Source organism: Onthophagus taurus, chromosome 7 (genome assembly GCF_036711975.1).
Source record: "Onthophagus taurus isolate NC chromosome 7, IU_Otau_3.0, whole genome shotgun sequence".
NCBI lineage: Eukaryota > Metazoa > Arthropoda > Insecta > Coleoptera > Scarabaeidae > Onthophagus > Onthophagus taurus.
The window spans coordinates 30,816,748-30,823,253 of NC_091972.1; the positions used below are offsets into that span (position 1 = coordinate 30,816,748).

General features: G+C 31.6%; 1 long non-coding RNA gene across 1 annotated transcript; it reads left to right on the plus strand.

Annotated features, from left to right (window-relative positions):
• The first annotated feature begins 1,180 nt into the window (after positions 1-1,180).
• Positions 1,181-2,312, plus strand: LOC111421927 (uncharacterized). The gene is made up of 5 exons (XR_002707259.2): positions 1,181-1,581; positions 1,645-1,744; positions 1,799-1,888; positions 1,941-2,096; positions 2,151-2,312. It is a non-coding gene; the product is annotated as an uncharacterized lncRNA (long non-coding RNA).
• Positions 2,313-6,506: the final 4,194 nt, after the last annotated feature.

Genomic DNA, 6,506 nt, shown 5'->3' on the forward strand with positions numbered 1-6,506 from the left:
AATGGCCTCTTTAGTCAAGATTCCAAAATAATAATAATAATAAATCCTTTATTTTCAACCATACAATACATTATTATCAAGAAAAAATATATATACATATTTATATCAATAAAAAGCAGAATTAAAACAAAATAAATGTATGGCAGAAAAAAGGTGCTGGGTTCAAATTGCCACAAAAGTGGTATTTGTTCTACCACCCAATCCTATTACAAAAGAACACAAAAATTGGAACAAAAAACAAACAATAAAAAAAATATATATACAGGGTGATTTATAACATACGGAGCAGACTAGAGGTAAAACTGAAGAGATTTTCTTAATGTATTGTTAAAAACTTAATAATTACATAGATATCGCATGTTAATTTTTTAAATAATTTAATGTCCATTTTTGAGTACCGCTGATATTCAGTAAAGAACAATTAAAATACATGTCTACGCCATCCTCATTTTTGAAGGAGCTGTAAAACTAGACAATTTATTATTTCAGCAGTTTTGTTATTTTAGATAATACGTCATTTGTTAAAAGAAATGATAGATGTTAATTTATGAAACGTCTAATAATAATGTTTTAAATGCAAAATTACAAAATCTCTAAAACAATTATTTAGCTACTCTAGATTCAGCCGCAAAGAATAGTCTCATAAATTTCAAATTCAAACGTTTTTTTATTAAAATATTTTACAGAATGAATTTTAATAATGTAATAAAACTTGTTTCGAGTTTTTAGATAAATATTTAGGATTCTAATTGGCTAAAATAGATAATGTATAAAATTTTTCAGTTTAATTCAGCAGTATAAAATGTCGAAAGTAGTAGGTTTCTATCTCTTAGAAGTATATTTTCAAAAGTATCAGTGTTGGCCCATTTCACATGGTCTTCGAGGATTCGGCCCGATAATTTTGATTAGTATAAATGCATTGTTGATGACTTATCCATTCCTAATGGAAATTCAAAGTGGGTATTATCTAAATAATGTAATAGCATAGAAGAGAAATATATTTATTGCCGTTTTAATTATTTCAGATTACAAGAAGGATTTTGACTTGTTTTTATTTCGTATGCAGTTTGTATCGCCTGGATTATTACTTATAATTTTTAACATTCAACTTCATCGTCATCGACGTCATTTATTCGAAATGATAAATTTATTGAGTGACTTTAATAAATTTGGTATTCCAACAAAAACTAAATTTACTAACAAAATTTTGAAAATTTCATTAAAAGTGATTTATCATGGAGGATTTCTTATTACGTTTCTTATATCGCATATTTTTATGTGGAATGAGAAATGTAAAAATTTTAAGAGTACTAAGCACTGTTTAATACTGGATTATTGGTTTCCATTTCATTTGGAGCATTGGGAAATAACATTAATGATTTTATTTCAAATGTACACTATGGAGTTTACACTCAATGTTTTGCTGTTTCTAGTTTTATTAGCTTGGTATGTGCAAGAAAATATAGCTTTACGGATAGAAACCCTGAAGCAGATGGTTGATAACATAAATTTGACAAGAAATAGGAAAAGAAATTTTAATACTTTGCGTAATATTGTCTTATATCATCAACATATATGCAGGTATTGTAATGTCTCCTTAATCCATTTCACATTGTTCATCATTTAAGTGCATTATTATTTTAGAATGTATGAAGTCTGTGAAAACTTCTTTACTACATTTCTAGTACCCACAAAAATGCTTCTTTTTATTTCTTTAAGCATATCTACTACTGAATTTGTTTTGGTACGAATTTGAATTTAATATTAGTATATCAATTAAATGATGTAAAATTTTAAGCAAAAGGATATTGTAAGTTTTTCCCTTATCGCACTGGCCTTCTTATCGTTATTTATAGTACACACAATTGGACAAAAGTGTACTACAGTGGTATGAGGGAGTAGTTGTATAAAAAAATAGCACTAAATTATTTTCTTAATAGGCTGGCACTGTGGCGGAAGCTATTTATGATCTGAATTGGTATGATGCAGATATTTCAACACGTAGAGACATTTTAAACTTGTTGTGCTTAACCCAAAAGGTAATAGTTCTAAAATTACCGTTATTCGGTGAATTGTCTCATGCATCAGCGGCAAAAGTAAGTAAATTGTAGTTATAACCTACAAATAGTAAAATGAGCGACATTTTTAAGGAATACAAGGCTGTTTATGTTTTCTACAATTGGATATTGACAATCACGAAGAAAAGATACATTTAAATATTATTACACTATGGATTTATAGACTTTCTTTTAGACTTTATTAGACTTAATAACTCATAAATAACTCAAAAATGCACTGAAATTATTAATCACTTTGAGAATGTATTAGTAAATTTAATAAAATTTTTAAATTATTAAAATAACGTAAATTGATAAATAAATGTTCAATTGAATTTAATTAGTATAACTTTACGTTATTTGTAAATTGGATGTAACAAAATAATCAAATTGTAACTTGTAAAACAAATTGTAAGTTTACTATAAACTTAAATTGTATGTTTTGATATAAAATAAAGCATAAGCAAACTAGTAAAAAGAGTTTAATTTCCCTAACCTCTCTGTCCGTTAAGGAACTATATAAAATTGATGTCAAATTATATCAAATTAAATCTTCAACATATGCAGCAAGAACTCGGAGAGTTGCAACATTAGATGCAGTTAACGTGGGACAGAGTGAGCAATACAGAAAACTGACTCTGTCAAAGAAGAAAACATAGTTGCAGATAAAGTTTGCTTGATAAAGAAGCTGTTCCAACATTCTGGAAGATTGTGGAGATAATTATGTTATCCAAACTAGGAAAACATCCAAACGAGACCAACTGAAAACCATTTCTGAAACATTGAACACCAGTACTAGAAGCAAATAGAGTGATACCAGCAAACCAATTTGGTTTTGGAAATAAGCATATGATAATAAAATCACTGACGTTATTGAAGCTCTGGGTTGTGAGTGATTATATTAAAAATAGAAATTTCAGAGTTAAAGTTGAAAATGGATACTCCAAAATTAAGGAAACCAACGCCGCTATTCCCCAATGCAGTGTCTTAGGAATGGTCCTATACCTATTGTTCATGGGAAATCAACGCCAATCATCTGAAACGTTGGTTGGTACTTTGAAGATGAGACTACACTACTTGCAGTGGGTAGCAATATTGAAGATGCTACCAATGAAGTTCAGGTAGCGTTAGATCACCAATCTAACTTTCTTTTAGGTTAAAGAAAAATGGCCCATTTGTCCAAAAGTTCAAGAGTCGTGTCATAGGGATCGGATCAGACATTAATACACAAAAAAACAAAGATATTAACACAGACAAAACACTTTGCACTATCTCACATAGTAAATTCAAGAATCGACCATCGTAACAAAACTTAAAGTATATTGAAATAATTATGTATTACAACTATAAGACCTATTGTACGGATAGAAAACGACAGATAACACAAACAAAAATAAACTAGGCATAGTTTAGAGGAAAGTATTAAGAAGAATACAACACCAAATTGTACTAACTACTCGGAGAAACCCACTCGTAGAGTTCATGAAACCTCAAAGGTTGCAATGGACAGGACATGTTATCAAGATTGAAGACGGGAGACTATCAGAGAAAAACCCCAACACTAAAATGCATGACAAAAGAGCGGTGGGCAGATCACGAAAATGCTGGAATGATAAAGTATCAGACGCTATTGAGGGTGAGAGTATGGCCAATACCTGACTGGTGTGAAGTTATGCATAAATCCCAGCCATAAACTTAAAACATGAATAACTCCGTAACCAATATGATTTGGGACACCAAATTTCACACACACGTCACTCTTACCTTACCTCTTACCTTTCTTACTCATTTGGTAAAAAAATCATGTTCAACCCCCACCCTCGAGAAAGTGATGTTTTCGCCCTGTTGGGCACCTTCGAATTAAGCCAAATTCTACCACATAATAGAACCCAGTTCTAAGTATTTTTATCAATTTTCAAAACACCGTAACCTCTAACAGTTTTCGAGAAAAAAAATCATTCTTATAAACCGCGGATGGGACTTTAGGGGTGAATTTGACCCCGATGGGCATTTCTGAAATTGATGACATTTTAGGATGATTTAGAAGATGCCTTTAACGATCTAAATCGACCATCAAAATACCGTAACCCTGTGAATTATCTTATATAACCTTATCTAACCCCGTATCAATTAACCTTGTGAATATACACCAGTACCATTTCTTACCCCTTATTGCTATAGAATGTTTTTCTAGGAGCCAATCATGATGGTCTACCCCACCCATGTATGAATTATAATGGTGAATCAGTCTTGGCTGAGCAACTTACACTTTTAATTTTTGTACTCTGCTCCATCTTGCAACTGATGCTACTGGTTTTATAGTATCAAAATTTGTGGCCATACAAACATATTTCTTATCATTCCATTTTACCAGCATTATTTAGTTTTCGCTATCAAATCTTTGATCATAGGATTCTGGAAAAAAAAAATCAAAATATAAGCAACAGCTTTTTGGACTATAGCAATTAGTTAGCAAAAGAAATAGCAATATTGACCTTCGCCACAATGTGCCCAGAGTTTGTAACCAAATCGTATTGGCTTATCGTTCATAAACTGTTTCAGTAAGTGGTGAGTAGTGATCGTAAGAGCTTACAATCATTTCATTTATGGACAGATTTTCTTAAGAAATGCTAAAATTTTGAAAACTTGCATTTACTATATCTATCAACGGTCTAATCTTAAACGATTTATCGCCCTTACTTTCATTAGATTTGGCATTATTCCGAAAATGTATCAAAGACTTTACTTGAAGATAGGCATTATTGCTCATAGCATTTTTCATAACAGGTTTTCGCAAATCGGCGTCGTCTGCCACTAAATAGCCAATAAAAATTTTGTTCTCATCGTTTGTGATCAAAACGGAAAAGCAACGGAAAATATTTCATCAACTTAGCAGCAGGCGGTCAAGCAATATTAAAATTATTGCGGCGCGCAAAGTCTATTCCAAAAACATGTTCCCCTTTGTATTGTAAAGATATTGTTGAACGACATATCTTTATAATGATAGGGACTAACGATATACTCCATAAAACATCACTATCCCAACTAAAGTCCCAATATTCTCACCTCTTCCGCTTCCTTCTTTCCTTAAATCCTAAAGGAATACAAATATGTACAATTCCTCCCTGCAAAAACTTCGAATCTGTGAACGTAACGTTTTTTATGTATTTAATACAAATTTCTACACAAGGACGGCATTCACTTAAATGAGCAAGGGTTGGAAACGGTGTGGAACGCGGTAGCAAGTAACTATAGTATTCTCCATTCGTTACATAATTTTGTTATATGCAATACAGACAATTGATATAATCAATTTCTTTCTCCATCAAAAGTTTTTTTTTATCAAAAACCCACCCTCCAAATCATCCTAAAGTTTCATCAAATTCACAAGTGTAGGTATAGAATATAACAACAATTTATGTCCATCGACTAAACTACTAAACTATCGGCCGACTAAGAATCGACATTGTCTAGCCTAGTATCAAGGTTTATATATTAAAGGTTGTCTAAGTTCCTATGCTGCAATACTTTGATTTTAGTTTGTGGGCGAGGGGCAAGAGCAGGAGTGTTTCGTGACGTAAGCGATCACGGATTGCGCACGCAACCTCATGGTCATGTGGTGCTCCATGCCTTTGTTTAATTTGAATTGCTTGGCGGTATTATTTTCCACATGTGACGTAATGCGCAGTATGATTGCGTACGAACCTAGACAACTTCTTATATATAAACCTTGGCGTAGTGTTCTTCTAGTTCTACCGCCATAACCAGTTGAAAGCTGATTTTCATGTATAATTATAAACAATTACTCATACGATACGTAATAACCTGCAGAAACTCGATCAACAAGCTTTTTCTCACCATCAATAATAATACTATAAAATATGTTGATAATACTGCTTTATTTTTTACTTACCGCCTTATTTTCCTTCACTTCACGAATGTGTTTAGTGTTCTTTTTTTGGTAATATAAAAATTATAATCCGCGATTTTCTTAACAATAAATTCAGTCATCAACTGATAGAAACGTTCTAACGATACCATGGTCCACTAAGTAATTCGAAAGTATATGATACCCAACCATTCATTAATTACAGATACCATGTTGGCTTTGGGGAACGCATGCTCGTTTCTCATGCAGGTTCTATTTATTAAGGTGATATATAATCCGGCAAAACGTTTTTTTTACTTACCCTACGCTTTGAAGAGTAAAGCCAAATAAATAACACTTAATTTCATAACATTTCGGGTTTTTTCCAGCCAAACTTAAGCGCAGTAATTCATATACAATTGATGACATCAAGAATCCATGAAATACAGAAAAGATAGATATTGGAATAATAAACAGATACTTCATTTTTTTAAACGATATTTAATGTCATGAAATTATCAAGGTGATCATAAAACTCCCATCTTTTTCCACTTACACCCATAATGATATAACTTAATATC